The following is a 17,370-nucleotide window of genomic DNA, read 5'->3' as shown; positions in this document are numbered from 1 at the left end:
TCTCTGGATGAGTCATGTCGTTTGAAATCGTTTCTTGCTTTAATTATCTTTAATATCTCTCTCATTAGATTTTTTTTTGGGGGGGGAGGGGTTACTTTGACCGTAGCGTTTGCGTTTCTTTTGGAGCTGAGGTGACCATTTGGCTTCGTTGGTGGATGACACATTGGGATTTTAGAATCATCCCACTGGGCATGTGAAGCACTTTTGCCGGGTCGGACCGTACGGGTCATTGGGTGACCTTTCAGTCAATCATATGATGCCGTTTTTTTCCCCCCCTTGATGGAAACATAGCGTATGACTTGCAGCACGGATGACCGGACGTCCCCTTTTACCTGACCGCATCCACATTTTGCGACCTACGGGGCTTTGAAATTGCTTTCTCTAAGTTAAGAAATACCGCAACTGACAGTACGATTACGTCGTTGAGTATCAGTGAACGACAGCTCAGTCGGTCAAATGATGCAATTTTCCCTCGAGTGAAACGGAACGTGTTTTTCGGACCTCGGGTGACCAGATGGCCAGTTTTGCTTTACCTTGTAGCTGTGATGAGCAGATGTCCCTTTTTTTTGTCTTTTTTTTCACCTGGACCTGACCACTTTTTGGGACCGACAAGGATTGTAAAATAATTTTCTTTTGTTTTATGGCACGGCGGATTCTCGGTCACCGTTCAAGTGATCACCGGGCGGTCAGTCGTCACAGTCAATGCTCCAGAAAAAAAAAAAAAAAGCTAAAACTAAAGCATGGTTTAAACATATGAACGTTTCCTGAAATGGTAGGAAATGTTCATCCAAGCAGCACACGTAGATTCTGTTCAGCTCAACAACGACACAAAAAAAACATTTCTTTACCCTACATGTTGACGACTTACTAACGTGAACCCAAATACAAAAAAAATTAAATAAATAAAAGACTTAAAAATGACGGCTTTTGGTACAGGGGCCGCAAAGTTTGCATACATTTAAACTGCTCTGGGCCAACTTTCAAGAATTTTGGATTCACCAGTTTTTGGAAAATGGTGGAACTCTTGAAACTATCTTTATATGATATATCTATCAATGCCATATTTGATTTTTGGATAGTAGTACCGGTGACAATGTTCAAGAGCAGTCTGTGTTCCCACCACCTTAGCACAAGTAGCAGAAAGAAACACGTCCCGGTACTTGCTGTTCTTTGAAGGGTCACGATGAAATCTGGAAACAGTGCAAGCGTAGCACGGCATAAGAATGATTATAACTACTAAAAAAGGATCAATGTCATGCAGAGGTCAGAGGCCTTGACAACCGATGCGAGATCCGCACCTGCAAAATGACACTTTCCCTTTTCCATTCACAAATGTCAAAAAGGCTATTCATGCGTCTTGTCAAGATCCGGAGTTCAGAACTTGATGAAGACAATTCGGAGGATATTCTTGGCCCGGCGCAAAATGGACCTGGCCTCTTTAGAATGCGTCAGCCTCGCATCCATCCATAATATTCAAAGATATCCATCTTTCATCAGACATCAGTCCACGGCCGTAAATAGCGACGTCCTTTGCGGACTCCGTCGATACGTCTGGAGGTGAATTTACAACGGCACAATGAGATTAGGGGCGACCCGTTTCACCTACAAACTCCCACAATGCAACGGCAGTTTAGGACTTAAGTACTGTGTTAATTCCACCTGCGAAATGAATTGGTTCTGGAAGACATTTCTTCACTCGAAAATTGTGAAAAGCGGGGGCGTGTTTTCCATGTAAATGCCTTAATCCGTTCCAAGCCGCCCCAAAATTCAGACATAAATACTTACTAAAGCATTAAAATGCATCAAAATATGTAACAAATACATGTCACAACTGGATTATTGTAAAATGTGAGTTGTGCATCGAGTAAAAAACAAAGAGTAAAGAATAATTTAGAATTTTGTTTTTTTCCCCAATTCTTTTCAGTGAGTGAGTAACGTATCAGGAGTGTGATCAAGGAAAAAAAAAACCTTGCATCCCACTGTATTGGATGTTCCTGTCTGAATATTTCATTAACACTGAGACAATTACACTTAACGCCTGTTTTTTTTGGGGGGGGCGTCTATTTGAAGGAAGTGTTTATTTGTGGGGGACGTACACGCCGATTATTAATGGGGCAATTAATATTCAATAAAGTACAACATCAGAGGTATATATTACTATCATTCCTCAAGTCAGAAAGATTTGAATCACATCAGTCACAGCAGGGCGGCCGATTTTACACAATTTACACACGATTTACACAAAGGCCGATTTTAACTCATCCCCTACCAATGACGATTATTTGTCTTATGAATCCTAACATTCAATCGCATTCAAGTATTTTTTTTTCTCTAAATGTTAAGGTAAAGGAGTGTCTGAAAATGTCTGGCAGTGATTTAACAGGCACTGTTAAAGCGGCTAATGAAGTCCAACTTCTTTTTTACTCCATAGCTTTAATGGCCTTCGTCGTTCTGTATTATCTGTTGGACTTAAAGTCTGTTTTACACTATTTATGCGCTGTGGGCTACAAGATATAGACTGATAGTGGCTTTGATCCATGGCTGAGGTGGCGGAACTGTAACGGCAGAAATACCAAGGTAAAGACGGAATAAAATCTCTCGGGCTCCATGGGACCAAAAGCACCATGAGAGCGACCATGTTTGAACTCTGTTTAACTGGGCATGTGCAGTGATGGCGGAAGGGAAGGGGGGCGAGGAGCCCGGCCGACATAGTGGCGGTGTATATTCTCAATATCGTGAATGAATAATTCAAGGTTGGCTCTTTTCCTATAAATGTTGTCCTCATTCATTTTTAAGCGGTTCAGTGACACGCGCACCAGCCCAGCTCCGAGGCACTGCTCACGCCAGTAAGAAGTTAAGGGCACTAAAAAAACCTTCCGATGGGCAGGGACGTTTTGGGATTGCTGGATGTAATTAAATGTGGGTCCTCATTTTGCGTATTTTTCTCTAGATCCCCCTCGATCGCTTTGAGATTTAATCGTAGCAGTCACAGATTCAAGAAACCCAATGCTGGATATAGCAAAGCAGCCCCAGAGCATGACCGACACCAACCTTTCTGACTCTGGCCTGGACATTTGACTCTGGAATGCATTGATTGTATCTGGCATGGGTTCAAGACATCCTGTGCCAATGTAGCAAAGCCGCCCCAGAACGTAGCAAATGCCAGACTTTCCAACACTGAACAGCATATTTTTGTCCAGGATATGCCATGGTAGTCTTGAAACTGCATCGTACCATTCCCAGATGCAGCATTAATATTTTTTTTCCATTGACTGTTGTAGGTTTTTCTTTCTTTAATGGTAGGTAGGCTACGAATAAAATTGTTCACTTCGATAAATGCACTTTAAATCCATATATCACAGTCTAGTTGAAATTGCGCAAACATCGCGTACATTACTACAACATCATGGACAAGGAGCAAGGACATTGAGACTAAGTGAGGGGTGCTAAGGCTTTCCAAGTTGGTGGCTATATTTAGCGACAATGTTTCTGGAGACTTGTGGAGACTCTAAAACTACCTCCGGAGAAGGAGACAATCTCCGCTCTGTGCCCAGACAGCATATAAATGCAGTTTGCACAAAGCAACCATCCCAACGCGACTTGTTAGCGGCGTCTACTGAGGAACCCACCTGAGCATAAGCACACCTGGCATCCATGTCAGAGCTCCTCAAAGGCGGGTAAACGCGCACCTGCAGGGCAAGGAGAAGAAGAGAGGTTGGAATGAGGGGGGTTTGGGGGGGGCACTGCATTAAGAAAAAGCACTTGTCAGGTAGCCCATTAGAGCAACATTACAATGGCAGAATGTGTGTGTGTGTGCGTGCGTACGCGCGCATGCACGTGCGACTCTGCTTTTGTGCCTCTCAATGCCAACGGGAAGATGAGATCATTACCTGTGACTGTGAGGCTAATGTAGCACAGAGCCGACAAAAACACACACACACACACACAACCGCATACATACACACACCCGCATCGAGAATAAATGAGGCTAATGTGAGTACACTTCGGGAACAAAAACGAAGGCGACCGCGGGGCTCGCCTCCATTTGGACACGGCGACGCGTCCCATTTTTACAAACGTTGCGGGGAGATGACAAGAGACAAGAACGGCGGGACATCTAATTGGAGACGTGACGGGAATGAATACTTCGATTTTCTGCTCCGTCAATGAATAAAACAGCAGCAGACGTGGCACGCCGTGCGTAGGTTAGTTCGTTAGAGCAGGTGAGGATTGAGAAGTTGCCATCTTAGGTAAATATCTCGGGAAAAGCGGCACGGCACCCAAGTGGTGCAGCCTCGCAGTTCTCAATGTGATTTCTTTTTTGAAGTTTCTCTTCCCGTTGATATTTTTACAAGCACAAGCAATACATTATTCTGTATTTAAATAAACAAAGTGAGACGTATTGTACCGGGCATATTTGGTGGTAGCATTAAGCTAGCTGATGTTCATAAGTTGCGCGTTGTGGTTCAATACATACAGCGTATTGTTATCTGTGCAGGCGTCGTTTCGGTGTTTTGATGTTAAAAAGTGAACAGGACTTGAAATACCAATTCCGGGTGAACCCGGAGATTGATTGGAAGAGACTGGAATCGCAAGAATGAGCTCAACATTTTGCTAGCTAGCTCTCACAAGTCTGTGCATAAGTCTTGAAAAGTAGATCAACTGGACATGAAATCAAAAGTTTCTGAGAAGGTCACGTTTACCTGTAAAATGTACGTTAGGTTCATCCGAAAATGTCCTCACAATGTATATCCACGTCCCACCTTTTTTCGGTCTAGTTTATAATTAACACATTACGACTCTAAACAAGGTCCAATTACGCAGAACGAAAACAGTCTGAGGACTGTTATCAATGTCGTTTTTTTTTTCCCCCGGCGGGGCAGCTCAACGTCAAGACGCCGCCGACAATGAGAAGCGGCAAAATAAATGAGTGGTAATTTCCGAGTGTGTTTGCATCGGGAAACGCAGCGACTCCGCTTCCGCAGTCGTGCCCCCGTAAATTGCTTCTTTCAGTCCCCATTTTTGTTTCTGCTTTCAATTACTTAAGCATTACTGCTGAGACGAAAACAGAATTAACCAAGTCATTTAAAAAAAAAACTACTATGTCTTCTTCGTGCTTTCGCTCGCTCGCACTCTTCTTTCACTCCCCCCCCCCCCAAAACGCGGCACCCACACGCGACGCGGAGCCTTTCATAATCATGTTGCAATCACGTGCGCACGAAGCAGCATATAAGAATATTGAATATTAAGCGGGCATTAATTCCCATCTTAGAAGACTATAAAATGAATTAAACATGGCTAACGAGGTTGCCCGGAGTTTTATCCTTGCTGCTCATCCGCGGTGATGATGCACAGCAGGAAATTAGTAACAGCCAATGACAGATAGTCGCATTTGTATGTGATGAAAATGGCATTTGTGCATGTTCAACGACAGCATATGCACCGTATATTGTAAATGTGCATTAGAGATCTAAATAAAATTATTTAATTTATTTTAATTTAAAAAATTAAAATGATTTTTTTTTTAAATTATAAGTTCCGCAAGGATTCGGGTTTCATGATCGAGTTGCATTCCTGGGTTTAGGGTTTCAAGACGAGGTTAGTGTTTCAAAGGAAGATGTGAAATGAGGGTTGAGGTTTCAAATGAAGATTTGAAGCAAAAGGTAGGATTCCAAGGCAAGGTTAGGGTTGTGAGGAATGGTTTTGAGCAACAGGATTTCAAAGTAGGGTTGGTATTTCAACCTGCGGTTTTGTTTGTAAATTAAGATTTCAAGGCCAGGTGTGATGTTCCAAGTTAGGGTTTTAAATAAGTTTTTCTACAGTTACGCATTAGCGTTTCAATCTTGGTTTAGGGGGGTCAAACTCATTTTTGTCGCGGGCCACATTATAGTTATGGTTTCCCTTGGAGGGCCATTCTAAATTTGGGGAAACCATAGAAATGTTTAATCACCTGCGCATATTACATGCACAGCGCACAACAAATTGATGGATAGATAGTAGTTTCAAAATCAGAAGTCAAGAATAATGACTGTTATTGTGGATTACATATGACACTTTGAAATTTTGGTTCAGACTTAAGCAAGCCTCGTGAAACTTGCCATGCTTCATTTGCTTTCGCGGGCCACATAAAATGAAGTGGCGGGCCAGATACGGCCCCCGGGCCTTGACTTTGACACCTGTGGTTTAGGGTTTCAAATTAAGGTGCCTGACTTGTTTTTAGGTTTGAACCAGGGCATGACGCCTCTTTAAGTCTTTCTAATGAGGGTCCAAAGTCCCGTTCCAATTCAGAATTAGTGTCTCAAGTCTGGGTTAGAGTTTCCAAGGAGGGATTCAAGCCCGGCTGAGCGTTTCAAACCAAGTGGCAGGGTAACCAGAGCGCGGAGTTTCGAAGCCGTGATAGCGGTTCCCATTATTCCACAAGGATCGCTCGCCTCTTCTTCATCTTTGTGCTGCCTCTTCAACTTGCTGCCCCCCTGCTTGCTCCTAATAACCTATGATGAGTCCTCCACACTTGAGCACTCTCTTACCAGACACCCAGTGAGACGCAACGCACCCGCACCAATATAGACACGACGACAGCCATCTGCAAGGCAATTAATGGCTGCATCTAGTGCACTCAAAGGAACAAGCGCAAGCATATGACTGGAAGCTAACAGTCTCGTTGGCGGTACTTTGGTGTCAAGTCAGCGTTTCCGAGGTGGACAGCAAGCTAGGGTTTTTAAAATTCAAATTTCAGTCTCGGTTAGGACTTCAAGGTACGGTCTTAATGAGTCATATGGCGTTCCCTGTAGAAATACTGACAACGGAGCGCTCCATACTCAAGCAGCTCGGTTGGCCGGCGGGCCGGCCATCCTTCAGCGGTGCAGTAAGTGAAGGCCGCGCTGGCAGCTAAAGCCAAATGGAGCTCCATTTTGCCCTCAGAAAGAAGAATGAGCTGCAGAATGGGGGCACACGCGGACGGGTGCGGCTGCAGGTATGACTGAGAGCGGGAATCATAAAGGCGAGGTGGACGCGGGGGGGGGGACACATGACCACGCTGCCGGCATACTAATACAGCAGGCAGGCAGACGCGCAGACAGCCCAGTGCGGCGTAGCGACTCTGCTCTTTCCATTATTAGTGGGAAATAATAAAATACTGAACTAAAGGAGTGGAGTCCATTTTTCAGGGATCAATACTTAAGTAGAGTGATGCTTTTCCTAATACGATGGAACCCCTACTTATAAAATTAATTGATCCAGGAAGACATATCTTAACTAGAACATTTTGTAGATCGAGACGCGTTTTCCATGTAAATGCCCTAATCCGTTCCAAGCTCCCCCAAAATTCTGAAATGTATGTTTTCTAAAGCATAAAAACGCATCAAAATATGTAACAAATACAAGTTACAATTAGATTCTTGCACAATAAATGAGAGTTGTGCATAATGTAAAAAACAAAGAATAGAGTCAAGAATAAAAATGATGGTCATTTCACTTTTGACTGCGTCCTCATCGTTTTTTTGCCCTCTTTAGTTCATGTTCTCTCTCGGAAATGGTTTTTGCCTGCCGTTTGGTCAAGAACTGATCCAAGGTTGCAAAGTGGGGTTTTCAATCAGGGTTAGAGGTTTTCAAATGAAGGTTTTAATCCTGGATGAGAGTTTCAAAGTAGGGTTTCACGTCTGGGTTCAGGGATTCAGGTCTCAAGCCAGGATTTGGTCCCTTGTGTTTTTCTGTCATAGGTTTTTGTTAGTTTGAGTTTGGGGGTTTTCAGGACTTTGTGTTATGGATTTAGTTTTACAGTGTGACCCTCGAAGCATTTTTGTTAATATATTTGTTTCGGTACACCCTCCGTGCTTTTTGGTCCATTACGCGTTCCAGGACGGTTGAGAGTATCTGGAGAAAATCCACACAAAGCATCACCAGAACAGACTATTGCTCTATCAGGGATTCAAACCCGGGACTTCTGAGCGCGTGGCAGATGTGCGAACCACTATTCACCGAGATGCCCGGATGTGACCGTCGCAGGAAAATGACATTCGTAGTCTCGCTCGTCGAGAATCTCAGTCGGACCTCCAGCTATTTCCTTGCACTGAAACTTCCTAACATGCTTCAAACGCCGTCTCAAGAATCTCTGGAGACATCCCAGCAAATGTTTGAATGCCGCAGCAGCAGCAACCCATCGCAGGACTGTGATCAGATCCCTCCGAGGCCCGCACGCTGAAGAAGGGCATCCGAAAAGCACGTCAGCAGGGAGGGCCGCTCGCAGTGGAACGGTCGGCGGCGGGCAGCCGAGCCGAACCCAGTCTGTCCGCGTCCATTTCCCGGCTCTTTAATCTCAGCGGGCCCACTGCGGAGCAGGCGGCGCGGCACATTCCATTAATGCAAAGTGGGGCTTGAAGGCCCCATAATTTATTGGCTCTGCAGACTGGCCTCCGCCAGCAAATACTCCCCTCGACACCTTCAGCTTCCTTCTCTGACTTTGAATGGTCGCCCGCCAATTGCAGGACATGTAGACAAACTAGCATGCACACCAATTGGCAATTTCCCGTCTTGCGTGAACCTGACGGCCATGTTTTTTTTTTTAGAATATGGAAGGCAATGGCGGGAAATAGCCAAGTAGCATCGTACAAAATTGTTTCGTTGTAACTGTACTTCCATACATGTTTTTATTTGAGTTTTTACGTTCCCACACGATATCTGAAGACAGATAACGGTACTTTCTACTCCTTTCTTCATCAAAATCGTCTTGTCGCTTTCACAAACTCCAAGTCCACATGGCTTTGAAAGCCCATCCAATAGATCCTTCAACCAAAGCAAGAATAGTATTGAATCGGGGGGAATCACACTTAGCCGAAGAGGACGGCAGAAACGCAGTTAGTCAATGGCATGCTTATTATTTAACGCTGCGGGACGGCGAAGGGGAGTGTCTGCGTGGGGGGTTAGCTATCCTTCACTTTTAATTATTGAGACCATTTTCTTTGTGCGTGTATGTGTTAGTGGACGTGGATGTGTGCGAGTTAATTATGTGGATCACTCATCAACAGTTGCCGTGGGCTTCCCTATAGTGAGGTCAATGGCCATCTTGAGGAAATAATACTATACTGTAGTGCGTGTGCGCGCGTGTGTGTGTGTGCGTGTGTGTGTGTAAAACTTGGATTATCTGGTATAGACGTGGAGAGAAATGTGTCCCAAAATGATGATTAACCCTCACCGCTTCAAGCTTCTTACATTCATTCATTCATTCATCTTCCTAACCGCTTGATCCTCACTAGGGTCGCGGGGGATGCTGGAGCTTATCCCAGCTGTCTCCGGGCAGTAGGCGGGGGACACCCTGAATCGGTTGCCAGCCAATCACAGGGCACACAGAAACGAACAACCATCCACGCTCACACTCACACCTAGGGACAATTTAGAGCGTTCAATCAGCCTGCCACGCATGTTTTTGGAATGTGGGAGGAAACCGGAGCACCCGGAGAAAACCCACGCAGGCCCGGGGAGAACATGCAAACTCCACACAGTGAGGCCGGAGCTGGAATTGAACCCGGTACCTCTGCACTGTGAAGCCCACGTGCTAACCACTGGACTACCGGGCCGCCCTATTTTATTTATTTTTTGACTAAAATAATTTTTGGGGTCCCACAATGCTTACAGTAAAGGAATAACATGCAGAACATTTGACTATTTTACAATATTTTGTCCTTTAGTGTTTGTCAAACTTTACAACAGAGAAAAATTGGTGGGGGTGAAGTGTTTGAAAGTTCTATTTTTCTCATGTCGTGATTTGTTAAGGTGTTAAAAACTAAAAACAAAAGCTAATATCAGCCGATGAAATCGATTTATCTGTTGGGCCTGAAATGTTGATGCACTTTCGATCCAACAAGTGGCTACTAAAATACATTGTGATTACACTTGATAAAAAAACGTCAATTTCTTTCAATTCTCTTATTCTGACTTTTTACAATGTGGTGCTATTATTCTTCAAAATTGTGTTTTTGGTCGCCGCAACAGATTAAAGGCCTTTCAGTGAGGAAAATAGATTTCATAAAACAGGACATGGAAGAAATTGAACTAGCACGTTAAGGTACCACAATAGTTTGTCACGACCGCATTTTGGGTTCGACGATACAAAATGTGGACAGTGTGGAGATAAGTATGCATGAAGAACGGGTCAGAAGCGGGTCCTGTAGATTGAGAGGGTCAGCACGGAGGAGGCATTGGGGGTGCGGTCTGCTGTGCCCACCGGCGGGACGCCACTGGCGTTCATAAGAGACAAAAATCTGTACGTGCGGCTTCATTCAAATGACTTTTGATCACCTTAATCAATTAGAGTTTGTTTCGCGGAAAATGAACTGCTGGCGTGTGAGTGGGCGTCTCCTTCGAAGAAAGCCACACCGGACAATTTAATTTCCTCATCAAGGTGAGGGATGAAAGAGATTCGCTCCCCCACCTCTCTCGCACTTGTGCGCAAACACACGCGGCCACACGCGCCGCCGTTATTACATTGCCTTTATTAAATATCCCGGCGGCCCCTTAATGGACAAATAGCATCTGATTCTATCAAGTCGCGTGTGGAGGACGCAAAGACGAGGAGGAGGAGGAGAATATTAACCGGGTCCTCGGCGGCACAGAAGAATATGTCACGCCGAGCAAATGAGTAATTCCTAAACTGATTGATTGCGCCGTGGAGAAAGCCGGAGGAGAAGAAGAGCGACTGATAAAAAGGGCCCATAAATGTGCTGAGAAGTGGGTGTGATGAGAATGAAATGGAAGGAGAGAGCAAAGAAAGAGAGAAAAGAAAAAAAAAAAGAGAGAAATGTTCTGATGAAAAAGATGGAGCTCGCCATACGTTTGACCGCACCCACATTCCTCGTCCCCACACTGGAAATTGGAAGAGCAGCGACCACTTAGGTGGGTCAGATACCGAGAAAACTAATTTACTTTCAATTTCTCTCCAACAGCAACGTAGTAAACCCCGGCGACATCAAATGCCAGGTTATGCTTTACGGCGAACCGCGGCAAATTTGAGCTTCGACATTTGGAAGCTCGCAAGCTTCTGAAGTTATTTGCTAAAAAAATCGTAATCTTTGGTGGGATCCCGACAAGGCAAGAAGCATTATTACTTTGGCGCCATCTTGTGGCATCTTGGTGCTAAGGAACTATGTTGAAGTGAGCTGAGCTGCATTTAAGCAATCTAATTCTGTATACTTGACCCAGTCGTGTTCAGCACAGATTTGCATCTGCGTAGATATTTCCGCCCCTTGTTTTTCAGTTATTTATTTATTTTTAAGTATTTTGTTGAGTTTTGTTTTTGTCACTCAGCCCTCCCCGCCCCCGTTTTTCATGGGAAACAGATGCAGTCATGAATGTTTATCGGCATTTTTTGTTTTCAGTTTGGGGGGCTTAAAATAATGCATTTTAATGTGCATAATTTATATGTGTATTTTCACACTTTATGAGCTGGACCGGGGTTCCACTGAACAGATATTCATGTTGGGCTTTGGTTCCAAAACCTTCATGAATAGAGAGTCTCGCTGTACTCACTGCACAAAATAAATGTTTCATTTTTAATACATTTTACTGATCAAAATAGGCTTGAGTTCAGATATAATCAAAGGAACCATTGCAAAATGATTTTGCTATTGCTAGCTAAAGTTTTGAGTCCCAGTATATATTGTTATTTACATTTATTTGGAAAAAATGTGTAGGCGTTCCTCCGCCCCCCCAAAAAAACGTTTTTTTATACAATTTTTGGAGAGCTGTATATACTGTACAGTGTACTTTGTAAAGAGGAGAGTAAAGTCATCCTGACGCATGCATGTCAATCGTGGATAGGAGACAATAAATATGGAGATTGAAACAGCCCCCTCTTAGGGTTGGGAAAAGAGAGCAATGCTTCTTGCACAAAGGCAGGTATCGAAAAACGAAAGAAGACGCCGCCAGTGATGGAGAACAATCGGCGACTGATGTTAACCGACTGCTTGTAGCCATTCGACCGCAATGAGTTATTGATCAGCTCTGCGGGAAGAATATTTGCCCCTGCGAGAGTGCATCGCGCCGACAAAACTTTTTGCAGCGCCTCTCTGGAACCGAGTGGCGGCAATGTTAGCCTGTACCTAATCAAGTGTCCAGTAAGTTCTCTTATAATATCCAAAAGCTCATCACAATTTGTCCATAAATCAATTTTTTTTTCAGTCGTCCTTACAATGCGAACGTGAGTGTTTACTTGTGCCCTGCAATTGGCTGGCGAGCAGCCCAAGGTGTACCTCACCCCTCGCCCAACGTCAGATGGTAGCTCCAGCTCTATAAGCACTTTGGAAAATGGTTGGATGGATGGAATATGCTTGATAGTGTGTGTCTCTGCTGATGGACTGAGAAGTCGGGCATGATTCAATAAATGCAATGGATGGATGGATGCGTGAATACAAGTGACACGCTGCTTTGGATGCTCGGGGAAAAGTGAAAAAAAAAAGATGTTTAATTAAAAATATGCAAATATGCCCACAGATTGGCGGCTATCAAATATAGATTAACAGTGAAAAAAAAAAAAAAAACAATGGGGGCCGGGGGTTCTGGTTGTGATGACGTTTGAATAGCAGGGAGTCATGAAGTCGTGAAATTAAGCAACCAATTGCGCATAATGCCGAGTTGCAATCATTTATTTGTCAAAATTCTTAACGTCAAACTGGTCGATGATCCCAAAAAGTTTGTACTGTGCTGAAACAACATCAATGACATCCCTGATAAATCAACGTCAACTCGACTTTCATTATATTATCAGGGACAGGCAACTATCGAATATGTCATCGAAGTGGCCTCTGGATTAATCCCCCCCCCCCACCACTCACCCCAAAAAATTGTTTTTAGGAATTCTCTTTGTTTTAACTCAGAAAATTATTCCAGAAAGGCTCATTAAGAATTAATGTTTTCCACCCAAAATTGGGAAAGGGGAGAGAAAATTGCCCCAAGTAGCACTGATGAAAAAATTGCATCCCCCTTTAGCATTAGTTTCCCCCTTCCCCCTCAAAAAACCCTCATTTAAGCATAAATGGGCAAAAAAAAAATAATTCAAAAAAAGAGCGCAGGGTTCATATCTAAGCCCACTCCTCTCCCCTGCGTCCAATTACGGCCATCAAACCTCGGCGAGCTATCGATCACACTGACCTCCACATGTGTGGAGCACTCATGTAACTTGTCCAGCCATCAGCCGAGCTAACACGTCAGCTAACTCATCGCTTGACCTCCCCCGTAGCCCCCCCCCCCTCCTCAACCCCCTTCCCCATGTCTGTAACAATAACTCAGGTGTCAATTGACGCAAGTCAGCTTTCTCCAGTCCCGTCTTGTCATGCATATTCGGACTGTTATTATTATAATATCAACACGGAAGGGTTGCCGTGCCCCCAAGTCCCATGCGTGCATCACCCTGGTTAATTATTCATGGTTCACATCTACACATGCAAATGAGCTGATGTTCGGGTAACCAAAGTCACTAATCAAAAACCGCCCCAGATTAAAATTCTCTGTATTGTTTTGGTCACAGATCATTGTAATTGTTTAAACACAGTTTTATCGCAGTTGCTCATTATGCCCTGGCACTAAAAAACTAAAAAATATTGTCTTGAGAGCGCAAAATGATGGCGCCGACTTCACAATAAGCCGACTTTTCTTTGGGCAGGTCACGACTGTGAGCTTCACGCGGTGCAAAATGCCACAGACTAGCAAACTTGCGCGCAGTCCTTTGCGTTGTATCACGGCACTAAATCTGTGACCTGCTGTAAATAAACCGTTCAAACCACTGCTCCACAGTACCCGTCCAAGCGAGACAGACAAAATCTGCGAAAATCAACGTTGCCAGACTACTACGACTCCGGGTAGGCTACCGTCTGGCGTTAGCTCCTAGTCCAAGGGAGAAGCCGGAGCGTTACTGCGAGGGAGTCGCAGCAGCAATGGATTATGGGTGGGAGGCTGACGGACTGAAAGCGGCGCCCCATTAGAGAATGCGTCGGGAAGCTGGTGTGCCGCTCTGCTTCCCGTCGGCGCTCGCCTCCTCCCAGAGCCTTGATTAGGGCTTCGGGGAGAAGGCGAGCAACACTGAAGGACAGCAGAGAAAGAGAACCAAGGAGAGGGAGGAAAGACAAAGAGGCACAAACGATATGAGACGCAGATTCAATAAAGAAGCAGAGATATGCGCAGAGTGTTGTATTTTGGTTATTTATATGTGATTCTGAGTTTGACTTAAAGGGTGTTGGCCAACCTCTTTTTTTTTAAGCGCTCTGGGTAATTGTCACAAAGACACAAAACTCTGTTAGCATAGCAACGCTTAGCCTGAAAGCCAGCCAGGGTGTTTTTTTGTTTTCCCTGGGAGACATGGCCACAAACAACACTTTCCTCACACATCCTCATCATTACTTGCCGGTCGCGTGCGCATCGATGGGCTGACATACAAAGGCGAGGCACATACAGTGGAGGGCTTCACTTGTCAGGATTACATTTCCAAACAAGAAAGTTCTCATTCCGGCCTCAAGCGGCACAAAATAAGCCAACAAACAACAGAGAAAAACATTTTAAAAAAACACTTCATACGGTACATTGGGAGAGAGACACAAGAGCAAAGACGACAAAATATGTTATTACACAAAGTCCAACACTGTCCCTAGTCGATGTGTTAAGAGTAAACAAATCACATTTTTCCAAACTAACATATATAAAAAGGGAAGTCAACTCAAATACTATGTTCACTATTCTAAAGACGGTATTCTGATTAAAATGGAGGAATATGAATTAGGCAGCAAAATCCATTCGTTTTTTTTAATCTATCCGAGGGGGCGGCCATTTTGTCACTTGTTGTTGACTCAAAATGATACATTGCAGTTGCTCAGGTAACAGCCAATCACGGCTCACCTGTTGACCGAGTTTCATCACATTAATTTACTAACTTAAGTGTTTAGTCGAGCGGCGCCGCACAGAACAACTTGCAAAGGCAATTTTTGAGTTGACTTCCCCTTTGAGTTTATTGCAGCACAGAGGTAGTACCTCATCATGCCCTCCTTTGACAATGAAAAAACGTCAACGGCGCGGGAAAGGACTTGTACTTCATAATCTGACTACACGGCTTGAAACAAGTATTTCGACAGCTCGCTTTGTTCCTTGATGAAAAGAGTCTTTCGCATTCTATTTCCATCCTCGGCTGACTGCTTGTACAGAGTATGGCTCCCCAAAGGGGGGGCCAATGGGTCTGCCTGTGATGTCTGAAGGAGAAACGCGCAAGATCAGCCTGCTTTTCGGACCACCTGGAGGCGATTCTCGAACGGCAACACTTAAGAGCGCGACATTCGAGAATTCAAGTGTTCAAAGCCAGCCATCTTTTGATGTTGATTCCATTTCAACGCAAGAGTCCTTACGTGGAGAGTTCGATGACACAAGATGGCGTCACGTATTCTGTAATCTGGCAATTTGGTGTTTGATTCAATGACATGAAATGAGGAAGAACCGATTAAATTATTTCCGGAATACACAAGCTTTTTTTCTCGTTAATTTTCTCGAAGGAGAAGACTTGAATAGGAGTGAAAAATGTGTGAGATTTCACCGGCGATCAAAATGAGCATTGTTAAGCCTTGGCGGAGGTCTGTGCTCGTTTTACTGATTGGCCTGCAGGTTGATAAGGAGAGGATGAAAAGGGTGTCGTGAGACTTGGCGTAAATCCGGCCATTATTTCGAGTGAGCCAAAGCTTTTCACGGCTCCGCTGTGCGTTATCTGATTGCACGCAGAGAATTTCCTTGTCACTGCAATCACAAATTGGACGGCGTGACACCCGAGAGGAGCCGGTGCAATAGGGATGGCTGGCAATTAGCAGACACCTTAAACTGCTTTCCACTCATTAAAAATCAGGCTTGTGTTCTTTTATTTGGTCACCAAAAATGTGAATGTTTGAACTCCCCCGCCGCCCCGGCTCGGGGAAATCAAACGGCTCGTACTCGGGCGCTTGTTAGCGAACGGCTGCTGTCAAGTTGCATTACACGGGGCGGTGTGAGTGCGTAGCGGCACAAGGACTCATTTAAGGCATCAAACCAAATGAGCGTAAATGTTTTTGCCAAATAGCCCCAAGCCGTCGTCGAGGCTTATTAGTTGGTGGGGGCTGAGATCTAACGTAGGAGCATCCGCTTCGGTTGTGTTGCGCTAAGTGCAGAAATATGACGAGCTATTTGGATCCTAATGGAAAACCTGCAACGGTATCTGGCAGGAATCATTTGTTGCTATTTTTGTGGGCCTTTTTAAATAAGCACTGCGGCTAACAATTGTCACTGAAATAACTTGAAACTGACAAAAGCAGGGTTGACGTTGGGTCACGAAACCTCTGAGCCAATGTGGCTGAACGGAATAAAAATCTCCTAGCCACACTTGTGTAGCTAGCTATGACATTGTGTTTCTGTTTTGCCGCCGTCTTGTAATGTGTGCCGCAAATGCCTGTACATGGCACAGACAGCACTGTCGCCCAAATCACATGAAATACACTAAAACTTCAGGGAAGATTTTTTTTCCCCCAGAATGTAGCAATAGCCTGATGGCTAACTGCAGGTTGTAGTGATAGAAATGGCCCAAGGAGTAAGGTAGCCATTGCGCCTTGGTGGTCAGCTCGCCCCAAAAATCTGGATAACTGGGATGTTAGCATGTGTCGGATTTAGCACGCTCTTAGCATAAACCATGCTAACTCTTCAGACACGGAGAGCACATTTTGCTCCAGACCCCCTGGATAGTCTTGAGTTTTGTATATATATTGAGACATTGCCATACTACAGCAACTCCAAAACATAACCGACACCAATCTTTTTTGACAAAAAATTGTACTGCCCTGTGTCAGAGACGTTGGTGTTTGCCATGTTTTGGCCATGATTCTGATCTTTAATCTGTGGAGGGCGTATAATGATATCTAAAGACCAAGGATTTCTGAAAAGCTGCATAGGCTTTGGCAGGAATTTTTTGTTGCTGTTATTCTGGTCCTTTTTTTGGTGGCTCAGGCGAATGTGACTGTTGCATTTTGGGCCTATTATTCCCATTCTGCAGCCAATTAGAGCACCAGCAAGCAGCTTGTCACTGTGGGTCCAATGGAGCTTGTCTCTGGTTCTGTCCAAATGTGACATCCCTAGCCCCCCACTCACCTCCCGCTTAGTACTGCGGACACATGGCGACCCCTCGGCCCTTCACATGGAGGCCACCCGTGTCAAGTGTGACACTTCCTCTGGGCCTCTGCGACTCGACCTGTGTACGTACTATGTGTGTGTTGTTGGATTTCTATATTTGGCCGAAATTGAACTGCAGGTCGAAGTGGCAGATAGCGGTTTATTTTTGACTACTTCCATGTATACTTTCAGTGAAAAATAATACATGACTCTTCA

General features: G+C 44.5%; 1 protein-coding gene across 13 annotated transcripts in view; it reads right to left on the bottom strand.

The window, feature by feature from the left end:
• dab1a (DAB adaptor protein 1a) overlaps window positions 1-17,370 on the bottom strand; it is a 176,849-nt gene that overhangs the window by 72,389 nt on the left and 87,090 nt on the right. For all 13 annotated transcript variants that reach the window (XM_052073164.1, XM_052073175.1, XM_052073176.1 and 10 more), the window contains one exon: window positions 3,630-3,689. The gene's annotated coding sequence lies outside the window, so the exon portion shown is untranslated. The remainder of the gene's footprint in view (window positions 1-3,629; window positions 3,690-17,370) is intronic.

This window comes from Hippocampus zosterae, chromosome 8 (genome assembly GCF_025434085.1).
Source record: "Hippocampus zosterae strain Florida chromosome 8, ASM2543408v3, whole genome shotgun sequence".
Taxonomy (NCBI): Eukaryota; Metazoa; Chordata; class Actinopteri; order Syngnathiformes; family Syngnathidae; genus Hippocampus; species Hippocampus zosterae.
The sequence above is the reverse complement of the archived record's forward strand: the minus strand, read 5'-3'. Positions and strand labels throughout refer to the sequence as shown.